At 39.2% G+C, this 12,951-nt stretch overlaps 1 pseudogene; it reads right to left on the reverse strand.

Moving 5' to 3' along the window:
* Nucleotides 1-9,094: 9,094 nt before the first annotated feature.
* LOC115918010 lies at nt 9,095-11,422 on the reverse strand (annotated as a pseudogene).
* Nucleotides 11,423-12,951: the final 1,529 nt, after the last annotated feature.

The raw sequence follows: 12,951 nt of genomic DNA on the forward strand, positions 1-12,951 counted from the left end.
AATGATGAATGAATTAATGTGCATTAGCTATAACGAATGTTGGCAAATATGAACAAACTTACTTATAGAAGAAAATGAATGTTTGCCTCGAGAAGATAGCTAACACATGAAACGCCATAGATTAGCTTTAAAACAATTTTACTAGACCACAATCGACTGATTTTCTATTCCTGTTTGGAAATTAAAATCTCAGAACATGCAGATTTTCATGGTCGAGGCGCTATTTGAAATATTTGAAATTTACCGGGAGCATCGGTGAATTTCGATTATTCAATTTCTCGAAAGCAGAAATGTTTTAGGGGCTAAATTTTCTAGTTCTACTGCTTATAATACATTCACAGGGGCATCCAAATATATCATTTTTTTTAAAGAATCACTATCCATCCAATTTTCAAAATTTCCCAAAATTTGAATCACCCTTAAACAAAATGTTTATCACAAACTCTTTTTCTTTTGGGAATGGGAGGGGAGGGGGGGGGGGGCTTTTTTCTGAATAGTAGATAGTAAAAAAAAAAAAAAAAAAAAAAAAAAAAAAGGCGGCTGCCAAAAAGGAGGCGGGTGGGGCGAGAAATACTTCATTTTTTTATTTTTTCATACAAATATTTTAACTATATCCATTGCATTAGTTTGTATAGCCTAAACCGATAATGATATATAATGATAATAATATAAACGTTGCTTATAAAGCGCTTACCACCGAAGTCTCTAAGCGCTTATATGGATAAGATCTATTAAGTAGTCACAAAAAACGCATGAAAATTGCATTAGAAAATTGTCTGAAATATGCTACATATAGACACGGACGCGTGCAAAATACCTTTTGCCTTCAAATTATTATTTTTTATGTTTAAATTCAATAACTTTATTTCAAATTCGATTTTGTTTACAACTAATCCAAATCATTACAAGGTATTAACATGGGGAAGCATATATCCATTACAAGTAGTGAAAGGGGGCACGTGTCCCGGGTGACAGTTGAAGGGGGCGCAAAAACGGAAAAGAAAGGGGTGCAATAAATGAGGAAAAAAATGAGTGGAAGAGAAAGGGGAGAAAAGGAATAAAAGGCGATCCAACCCTTTATAACAAGTTCATTTTTGTGAAAGTAGACAAATAAGATAAACATAATAGCGAATCAAATGAATCGGACAATAATAAGAAAGCTATGAATGATTTAAATATGAGATCACTAAATATATGCGAATCTCAAATTGGCAGTTTTGTCAGTGGATTGTGACGTCGTCGCGGATAAATCTCCTGTTTGGCGTGTACAAAAATATCATTGATGTATTTTCTTTCTCCTGAGTGCCTCCTCCCTTGGGGCACTAATAAAAGTATAGTATAGTATGGATAGCATATTATTATAGGTCCTCTAAAGAGAAGAGACCCTCCCGAGTCATTCATTTTTGAGAAATTGGCATTTTAGTCATTTTGTGTGTTCAAGCAAATGGAAAACTTGTCCGTCACTACATCATATAGACATTGCCGATTCACCCAATTGGAAGAGCCCATTCCTAAAGTGACTACAACTTTTATTTATTCAAAACTTTCACCAGTCTACTTTTCTTATTTTCTGCTTCCATCTATACGGTAGTTTGCTATCAAGGTTGGATTATGCGCCCCTCTTATGAAGGTTGAAAGGTATTTAGAGATGAAATTGTGGAAGGTGATGCGAACATTTCCTTAAGGTTCTTCGCTTTGCTCCCTCGCATGTGCTCCACGATCTCGTAATTTCACCCTACACATCCCAAAGATCAATTTGAACACAGTCGATTTGTTGGTCTACCATTTGCACTACTGGAAAAAACCATGCCAAAACGTCGAAATTTGCTCATACCGGTTTTAGGGTGAGCAGTGCGCTACTCATCGGTGCCCTGCATTCGTTGGCGCTGAAAACAAAACGGTGAAGCTTCGGCAAGCGTTTGCACTCCAGATAACAACAGAGGTGTGCTTTTCGATTTCGATTTCTCGTCGCGTTTGCGAAACACCGGAATGTGAGAAAAACCGACGCTTTTTGGTTGCAGTGTAAATGCAGGTTATATGAATTATAGTTTATACAACTAATAGCATTCTAAAGGGTCAGATAATTTACAATTCCCGTTGCTTTGCTCCTTATTGTACCTCAATCAGGCGCGTACGCAGGGGGGGGGGTTTAAATCCCCCTTGAGTGTTTTTATGTGCATGTTTTGTGTATGTTTTTTTGGGGAAAAAACCTTTTGAGATTTAAAAAAAAAAAAAAATTAAAAAAAAAATTATGCCAATGGCTGACCTAAAAAAGTTGACCACACCCCCCCCCCCCCCCAACGGAACAAAATGTCAATTTTTCAAATTTCGAGACCAAACAAAAAAAGTGTCCTCTCACAGGTAAGCGCACCCAGAAAACTGTCCGTAGACTACTCACCTCGGTCGGCGGGGTGCACGGATATTATCCTGCAGTGGCGGATCCAGGGGGGGGGCCCCCCCTTGAGAAAAAAATCATGTAAACTCACGTGATTTTTACCTTTTTGGGGGTTGGGCAAATTGAAAAAATTTTGAGGACCAAAAAAAAAAAAAAAAAAAATGTGCTCACTACCCCCCAGCCTCATAAATTCGTAGGCTATCAGTATTGTACTAACAATACAGAAAGCAACTGATACTATATTCATGATCACGTAAATAGCTAGTTATCTACTGCACATAGCTGTGACGCAAAACTGATTCCGGATTACAATACTATCATACATGTATAACACTCAAGATATGAACCAAACTTGATTACCTTTCATTTCAGTTGTGTATTCCAATATATATGTCTCCAGTTTATGTTGGATAAGGAATGAAGAAAGTAATATGTAGCTCTATAAATATGGATAAAATATCAACGAATCGCAACGCAAAGTATCCTAAACACATGCATAACATGTAATACGTGGCGCTGTAGTTTGTACGCTCGTGAATTTGGACTTTGGTCTTTGGAAACAGGAAGCCAAAAATAAAAGGAAATGTGTCAATGATATCATCAACAGTGGCGTAATGAGCAAAAACGTTGGGGGTGGGGGGGGGGGGGGGGGGAGCCGGCTGAACGAAAATCCGCATCACCACCAGTCTCGTCATGTTCGTGCAGGCCATGCGGGACGTTTTTCATTGTGTGTGTGTGTGGGGGGGGGGGGGGGGTGGCTATATATTTACGATCAGGTAGAGCGTAGCAAGCGAAGCGAGTGGACCGTATATTGGCGTGGGGTCCAGGGTTATTACGGTGAAATGAGCATTTAGGGGCCGCATTAGAGCCCCCGGAAGCGCAGGGGTTTAAGGTATTTAATTACGGTACGTGAGATGAGCATATTTTGATACCTTATATGTGACACTGGCAGGTCACTAATTGTCGTGGGATCCAGGGGCGAAGCTCTTCCCGTAATTTGAAAATTTGACCGATCGACATTTCGTTCCGTTGGGGGGGGGGGGGGTGGGGGGGGGGGGGGGTTAGGTCGCCTTTTTTTTTAGGTCACCCATTAGATTTTTTTAAATAATTTTTTAAATTTTTGTTATCATAATAAAAACATGAAGGGGGTTGACCCCCTCCCCCCCCCCCCCATACTGCGTACGCGCCTGCCCCCCCATTAATACACCAGTGATCATCATATGCCATCGGACTCATGGTAATTTAATATTCAGATGCAATCCTTGAAATTCACTTTTGGGGAGACAGATTTGGGATAATTCCGTGTTGAGTGGAAATCCACCAAAACTTATGGAATCCACTCTCGAAACGGTTATTCAATCACTACTTCAAATCCAAATATGACTACTAAAATGCCGATTTATGCTCATCGATTGTTGAAAATTTTGAGATAACAAAATTTCCACCACCTACAGGCCTATTTGACGAAGGTACACAGTGCGCCGGTTTTTTTACAATTTCCCCCAAAATTATCCTTTTCTTTGATGGGTAGTGTCCTTCTCATCTTGTGTTAGGACAACTTATGTCTACCTATCATGCTCCTGTGTTTTATTCATCACACTGTAGACCAATGGAGTCTAGGGTAGGAGAGTCCAAAGGTCCATTTAAACTACCGAAGTGTGTCAAATCAAAATGGAGAGATGTGATGAGAGATGGTTTTTGAATAACGAAATAACTGAAGAGGTTCATCTGGTTGGAGTTGAAACTTGAAAATCATTGTTTTCTTCATAACCAGTGGAAACCTCCTTTTTTGGATAAGCCTTCCCTTGTTGTGCTGCAAGCTTCTGTCGTGGCTGGCGCTGTTGCTGATGCAGCAAGACGATGTGATAGAATTAAACTCTCAGAAAGTGACAAAGAAATAAACTCACATACTGAACATAGAGTTGACTACGGTCCCATTCTACTTCTCGTCAAACTGCATCAACAGCAGCGCCATCTACGACATGGGTCTGAAGAAGCTTGCTACACAGCAAGGGAAAGCTTACAAAAACAGATAATTTTCCACTGAGTGTGAAGAGAGCACTTCATTTCTTTGTATTCACTCTTTTAATACAGGTGCTCCTTCCCCAAAAAAAATAACAAACATTTTTGTTCAGTGCTCCTTCCTTCGTTTAATAACGCTCCGCCGCTTCAGCCTAAGTTCTGAACTCTAAATCGGTTACAAAATTTACCATTTTGTCAATCGCCGCTAGTTATTTTATTTTTTTATTGATGAAATCTGCTATCACATAATCATCGATTGAACTTTATTATGTTCTATATTTCAGTCTTACAATGGCAACCTCCAAGCTTCAAGGAAGGGGCGATTCATCCCGTAACATAGACAGAAGCGACAATGAAGAGAGATACGAGGTAAGAAATGAGAGGTGTCAAAATTCGAAGGATTGGAGAGCGGAAAAGGAAAATAATCCTACCAGCTTCCGAGGGTTGGATTTTTTTTTTGGGGGGGGGGGGGGGGGGGCGGAGGGAGGGGGAGAAGCAATTTTTTTATTCGGGAATATTTGGGAATCCCCTCAGCACTCTTAGACTCTATAGATGAGTTATGGGGGTGGGTTCGCAAACATTTGTATGGAGGGAATCGTTTCGGTGGAAATATCCTCGGAAAACCTCTCTACTTTATTGTAAACAATTGGGGGGGGGGAGGGTATCTTATTCCCATTGTAAGGCTTTCATATTATTAACATTTCCAAAACTTTGTATTACCTTTAATAATTGTATAAAGTTAGAGCAGTTGAATACAATGCACCAACTGGATAACTAGATGAAGTTTAACTCTTGGGTTATATACAGTGTACCTATATATATACGTATACACAAATCGTTATCAAAATCTAATCATGGAAGGAGATCCACCAGGAGTGCTACCCATTAGTGTCCAGCCAACTGACGAAAGATTGGGACTGGACACCGCTCCAGAAGAAATGATGGAGATTGTAAGCACAGCTTCATTTTCCTATGGCTACATGCATGTTTGCAAGAGTCGTACATGTAAAAAATAACACTAATTATTCTAGGAGTCTGCTATCATAGCAATGAATCGTTAATTAATCAATAATTATTTGTGAAGTATTACCGTGACAGACAAGTATTATAAATGTATTTTTGTTTAATGATCTATAAGGATTGTTGCTTCTGCTAATCGATTAAGTCATTCGATTAGTGGAGGGGTCTCTAGCCCCATGCAGCCCTCAATAATATGGATCCTTTGAAATATTACATTGACATGCATCGATCTCGATGATAATGTCATATATAATATAAATAACATAGATATATATACTGGTATAAACCTTTATATACAAAAATTATAATAAAAATCTAATATTTTTCTCTATCGTTTCTGAAGGAAGTAGATACACCAGAAGTACTACCCATTAGTGTCCAACCCACTGACGAAAGATTGGGACTGGACACCGCTCCAGAAGAAATGATGGAGATTGTAAGCACAGCTTCATTTTCCTATGGCTACATGCATGTTTGCAGGAATCGTACATGTAAAAAAAAACACTAATTATTCTAGGAGTCTGCTATCATAGTAATGAATTGTTAATAATCAATAATTATCTGTGAAGTATTACCGTGACAGACAAGGATTATAAATGTATTTTCGTTTAATGATCTAAAAGGATTGTTGCTTCTGCTAATTGATGAAGTCATTCGATTAGTGGAGGGATCCCGTGCCCCAGCCCTAAATAATATTGGAAACTATTGGAAATAATTATAATGACATGCATCGATCTCGATGATAATGTCATAATATAAATAACATAAATATATATACTGTTATAAACCTTTGTATACAACAATCATAATCAAAATCTAATATTTTTCTCTATCGCTTCTGAAGGAAGGAGATACACAAGAAGTGCTACCCATTAGTGTCCAACCCACTGACGAAAGATTGGGACTGGACACTGCTCCAGAAGAAATGATGGAGATTGTAAGCACATCTTCATTTTCCTATGGCTACATGCATGTTTGCAGGAATCGTACATGTAAAAAACAACACTAATTATTCTAGGAGTCTGCTATCATAGTCATGAATTTTTATTGAATCAATAATTATTATTTTGTGAAAGTTTTACCGTGACAGACAAGTATTATGAATCTATTTTCGTTTAATGATCTAAAGGATTGTTGCTTCTGCTAATCGATTTAGTAATTCAATTAGTGGAGGGATCCCGTGCCCAAGCCCTAAATAATATTGGAACCTTTGAAATATGATATTGATGATATGCATCGATCTCGATGAAAATGTCATATGTTTATATAATCTTGTATACATGTATTCGTATACACAAATCGTAATACTTATCTCTATCGTTTCTGAAGGAAGGAGATACACCTGAGATGCTCTCCGTGAGCGTCCAACCAACCGATGAGAGATTGGGACTGGACACTGCTCCGGAAGAAATGATGGAGATTGTAAGCACGGCTTCATTTTCCTATGGCTATGTTTGCAGAAATTGTTCATGTAAAAAAGTTCATGGCGGTGGGTGGTTATTGATAATTATGTTCAGGGATGTTCGAAGCTAGACTTTGAGCAATAATGGCTTCAGGATGAGATTGGCCTATCTATCAACACAATTATTGATAGCGATTCAAATTTCTAAAAGAGGTAAAAATTAACTAAATGGTTGTTATGAACATTCTCTTTTATTCACCTCATTTCCCCCCTTTTCATTTTTGTTCTAGGGATAACTGTGATCTGATGAAGGCTGATAAGCGTCATACCTCGGTCTTCCTCTGTCTTCGCACCATGTTTGCTCATCCGGGGGGGGGGGGCAACTATGGAATGGGGTCCCATAGTGTTTGCAGCTCCCAGACCTATAGTCCGTAGTCTGAAGTCAGGTTTAACTTTAAACTTGGTTTCAGAATACGGGCCATAGGGTTTGTAATTTAGTATTGTATTTATCTTATTACACCCCCCCCCCCCTCACAAAGTTGAGAAAGAAAAACAAAATTGAGATCCCTGATGATGTATTATAAGGCCCATATGTTCTTACTTTTTATCGGAATTGAATGGATATTGTCCATAAATTTACCTACATCTCTTTCCCCTCATCTCCCCTCGCCCTTTCTCTCTCTTTTCCCCTTTCTTTCTCTTCTTTGTTTTATATTTGTCTGTTTCATTTCCACTCTAGTACTGTCACAATGTCATTTATTCTTATTCGTACTTTGTATAAGCAAGCATATATATTTATCTTTTTTTTCCATACCTGATTTATTGAATGTTCATCTTTTTCTTCATCATGTTTATTATGTCATTTATATATATATATTTTCATTCACTGTAAAATGTTTCATTAATCGATTAATAAATATATTGTTATTGATTGATAATGACCAACTTTTTTCATTTCTTTAATAAATTGAATGACTAAAATCACTCAGCTTTAATTGCGAATGGTGCAAAATGGTATTTAATTCTAGCTCCTAAACACTGACCTCAAGGAACAAAAAGAACCTGCAGATTTCTGCTAACAGATAACTTGAGAACTTTACTCAAACTTGAACAACGAGAACGAGAGAAAGAGAAATACACTTGTACCAAAGTGGCAGAGGAACGAAACAGTCAAGTGAGAGAACAAGAGGAAGAATCAAGGTTGAGAAGAAGGGGAGCAGAAAAAGAACAGAGGGCAGATAAAAAATTGATAGAACTAACTACTTAGGTGGCTCAAAAGAAAACGCACATCGTACGTAGAAAAGGAAGGAAGGTGAAATAGAGAATAGGAGAGAGAAAGAGAGCTCTGTCTGAGAGAGAGGATGAGAAAGAGAGGGATACACACACAGAGACGCAGAGAGAGAGAGAGAGACATACATTGAGAGATAAAGAGAGAGAAAGAGAGAGAGAGAGGGGTGACAGAGAGAGAGAGAGAGAGAGATAGAGAGAGAGAGAGAGAGAGAGAGAGAGGAAGAGAGAGAGACACACACACAAATAGACACACATAGAGATATATACATAAAGAGATAAAGAGAGAGAGAGAGGGAATAGAGCAGAAAAAAGGGATAGGATGGGCGGATATCATTTTAGAAATCCTTTTCTATCAACATATCCTGTTTACTGACAAGATCTACAATTATGATGTTCCCATCAATCGTTCCCAGTTATGAATATAGGGATAGTTGATTTTTGTTGCAGAGGGCGCTACACAATATTTTTTTTGGTAAGATAATGAAAAACTGAGTGTCAAAATTAAAAGAATATACAATTTGAATGGTGCAATTATCGGTGCAGACACAGCTGAAATATCCATGCATATAAACATTTCTAATATTTGGTATGCCCCACAAATATTCGGTAATTTTGAACCAGTCGTTAAAATACGAAATAGTGCCTTATCCGATTTATTCCAGCCAATACCAATATTTGCTTTTTGTTGGCTTTTTCGGGTTGGTTATAATATTCACAACCAGCCGGTCCGTGTATTGTTATTATTAGTTAATTAAGAGTCACCGTATTTATTTGAAAGTGGAGCTGAATTGGTATGATCGTCTTTAATCTAAATTTCACACATTTTTGGGTCTAAAATTAACTTCATAGCAATTTTAGGTCCTAAAAGGGCACTAGAAATGTTAAACAGAGATGATAGCAATAACCATGCCACTTTTAAAGGCATTTGCAGTCTAAACAAGAACTCAACTATCCCTTTTAGCGTCTTCAAAAAGATTTACGAGACATCTTCACTGTTGGTCTTCTTCCTCTTCCTCATCGAAATCCTCCTCTTCGACAGTTGCGTCCTGGTACTGCTGGTACTCGGACACCAAGTCGTTCATGTTGCTCTCCGCTTCAGTGAACTCCATCTCGTCCATACCCTCACCAGTGTACCAATGAAGGAAGGCCTTTCGTCTGAACATGACGGAGAACTGCTCAGGAGATGCGTTTAAAGAGTTCCTGGATGGCGGTGCCGTGCCGATGAAGGTCGCAGCCATTTTGAGACCTCGGGGAGGGTGTCACAGACAGCAGTCTTGGCATTATTGAGGATCCATTCGACGAAGTAGCTGCTGTTATTGTTCTGTACGTTAAGCATCTGTTTCGTCAACCTCCTTCATGGACATACGGCCACGGAAGATTGCGGCAACGGTGAGGTAGCGGCCGTGGCGAGGATCGCAGGCTGCCATCATGTTCTTAGAATCAAACATCGTATGTGTTAGCTCGGCAACAGATGTGGCCCTGTATTATTGACTACCACGGCTTGTCAGAGGAGCAAATCCAGCCATGAGAAATGGAGACGTGGAAATGGAACCATGTTGACTGCTAGCTTATACGAAGATCTGCGTTCAGACTGGCCAGGAACCCTGAGACAATTAATGTTGTAACGCCACTCATGGTTGCAGACACAAGATGATTCAGGTCACCCTAGGTCGGAGTCGTAAGCTTCAGGGTTCGGAAGCAGATGTCGTAGAGTGCTTCGTTGTCGATGCAGAACGCCTCATCGGTATTCTCGACCAGTTGATGGACGGACAGGGTAGCGTTGTAAGGTTCGACGACGTCGTCTGAAGCCTTTGGCGAAGGGCAACGCTGAAGGACGCCATGATCCGATCAGGGTATTCCTCACTGATCTTGGTGGCCACACCAGAGCAAGTTCCACCTTCCAAAGAATGCGTAAGCTGGAACCCCTGTGGACATAGACACATAAAATAAATGGTCCGTATGTTTAAGCCAGGCCAGTCATTTGGTGCGAGTGACCTATTCTTAAAATGATAATTGAATAGGAAATGGAAATATTCATCAAGGGAAACGATAACTTGAATGCAACAATTTTAAATATTGAATTCATTTCGTGGCTTCTTTCTATTAATATCTTTAAATTTCTATCAATTCAAAAGAAAGGATATTTATCCAAAAGATTTGGAGCATTATGTTAAGTACTATATTATCAGATATGCAGCATCTGAATAATAATTACAAAAGCCAGAGAACCACTACTCCCGATAATGGCAAATATTGAATATTAAATGAATGATTTGAAAATAAAATAATGAGTAAACATAATCCAACAAAATTATTCAAACCAAGATATCAAATAAGGGATTCTGATATTTGTATCGAACAGATGAACTGTTGTTAATTCAGTCACTAGACGACAAGGTCATAATAGCAATTTGGAAATATACGGACACTAATTACAAGTGTTGCCCTAAAACACTTCCAAAGTCAACTGCATAACGCAGGCATCAGAACAAAATTGTAAGTGCTTTATAATTAAAGTGAAGGTTGTTTTGTAATGCTTCGTGAAGGATGTATTACTATGATCGAAACAGTCACTCAAGTTTTTTAAAGGTAAAGACCAAGTTATGGTCATGAGATTGCATTGTGAAAGAAACGATGTGGAATCGATCGAAAAGGTTGATCATCTAGCATCTAGCATTTGCAAGGTTCTGGAATCATCAAAATGATAAGAAATTTGGCCCATCTTCGTAAAGTTACAAGCACTATACACAGAAGATGTATAATGGGACTACCCTATATCTCTCACAGACCTGAGAGAAACAAATTTACCAATATATGAATTAGTAGGCGGTTTCCCGGCAATTTTTTATCATCATGTATTAGTCAAAACATATATTCTTTCACATGATTGGTAATGAGAGCTTCCATTTCATTTTTTGAAATTGGGGCGTTTTCCAATACTGGTCTTTACCTTTAAACCAACCTGAATACAGTCACATCCCTTGGCCTCCTTTCGTACAATGTCCATCACAGAATTAGATTTAGTTAGCGCCTTCTGTGAAGTGTCCTTTGGCCAGTTGTTCCCTGCTCCGCTCTGGCCAAAGATGAGTTGTCTGGTCTGAAACGCTGACCAAATGGACCAGAACGGACCGAGTCCATAGTGCCTAGCTCATGGTCGAGAAGCACCGCTCTTTGGACGTATTGTCCTCCTGCCGCCTCATGTGTACTAGACGTTGATACACTCGAGCTGGAGTCAGAGTCACCTTTATAAGTGCTGGTCGCGTCGATGCCGTGTTCATCAGAGATCACCTCCCAGAACTAAACAATATTTGTCAAAGAAAGGATAAGAGAATCATGCCATGTTAATTAGGATCATATTTTCAATTGAATTCAAGTATCTGTTGCAAATGAGTTTTTAAAAAAGTTATTCTATTTATTGTAAAGCAAGATCTTGCTGAAGAGAACCTAATAGAAAAGTAGAACACGATCTATTGCGCGAAACAACAGACTCTTCTAGAACGCTGGATCAGTTAAAGAGCGCCCCCTTGTGCTGTCCTAATCAAGTCACTGGAAGAAAAAAAATCGATTGCGTCAACATCACAGAAACGAAATAAAACGGTATTAAATCACACGAAAATAGAATTATCATGTGTATTATAGCAGCTAATGTGCTTCAGCATTATTGGTAAAAACTAGCAATAGAGCAACAGAACACCATTCGCAATGGACTAGGATATAACTAATATACATGGACCTCTCTCTCTCTCTTCTCTCCATCCCTCTCTCTCTCTCTCTTTCTCCTTCCTCTCTCTCTCTCTCTCCCCCTCTCTCTCCTCTCTCTCTCTCTTTCTCTCTCTCTCTCTCTCTCCCTCCCCTCTCTCTCTTTCTGCTATGCACATGTAAATATGTTTGATCCCATCTAGTATTACTAAAAGGAATTATTTTGAAGCGTAAATTATTTGCAATCATCCGAGGGCGTCCGAATCTCAGAACTCAGAACTCAGAATCATCGGGCTTATGCTTAAGGGTGGATAGCGTCGCGTCGAGTTAGTCTGCAAGCACAAACCTGGTCAGTCGTAAAAGTGAGTCTGCACTATAAGACTTCCATAGGCCATATACTGTAGCTGCTTGACACAGCCAGTAGGTAGCTGGGCTAGACTTCTCTCAAGGCACAATAATTTGTTGATTAAGTGTGAAATTAGGGTCTGTGCCAGCAGACTAGCGTCGAGTCGCGTTGACTTGAACGCGACCACGTCGTCCCCCCAGCCCCCCCCCCCCCCCCCCCCCCCGCCGGTTGCGAATTTGCGATTCCCAACCATTCAGCTATGGGAAACATTTTGAGCAACGTGATTGGTTAAAAAAGTTTATAAAGACACGCCCACATCGACGCGAGCCATCTCATCATGGCGGTGCGAATGTGTCTGGGGCCAAGTCCGAGTGAACCATCAAATCTTCAAATGATTTTCAAATCTGCATGTAGATCTAAGTAGATATTTAGACCCTGTATTTAATTATTTTATTATAAAGTCGCCATGATCAGATCCGTGTCTTGACTTTTGGAATGATGTTTGCATGAATGGGCTGCATATAAACAATGGATAACAGTGGGCCTGTTGTGCCTGTAGCTAGCTCGCGTTGAATGAAGTGCATTGTACCTAACAACATAGCGTATTGTGCAGTTAAATACAAGTATGTTCTAATGAAATATAGATATCGATTGGATGATTTTTTTTATTATTTTTTTTTAGATCTAGACCCTAGATCTATAGACCTATGATAAAAAAAAAAAAAAAATGGAACATTATTTATTGGGGGGGGGGGGGGTCTAACTTTACTAGTCTAG

The sequence above is a fragment of the Strongylocentrotus purpuratus genome, unplaced genomic scaffold, assembly GCF_000002235.5.
Source record: "Strongylocentrotus purpuratus isolate Spur 01 unplaced genomic scaffold, Spur_5.0 spur5_scaffold_16, whole genome shotgun sequence".
Lineage (NCBI taxonomy): Eukaryota > Metazoa > Echinodermata > Echinoidea > Camarodonta > Strongylocentrotidae > Strongylocentrotus > Strongylocentrotus purpuratus.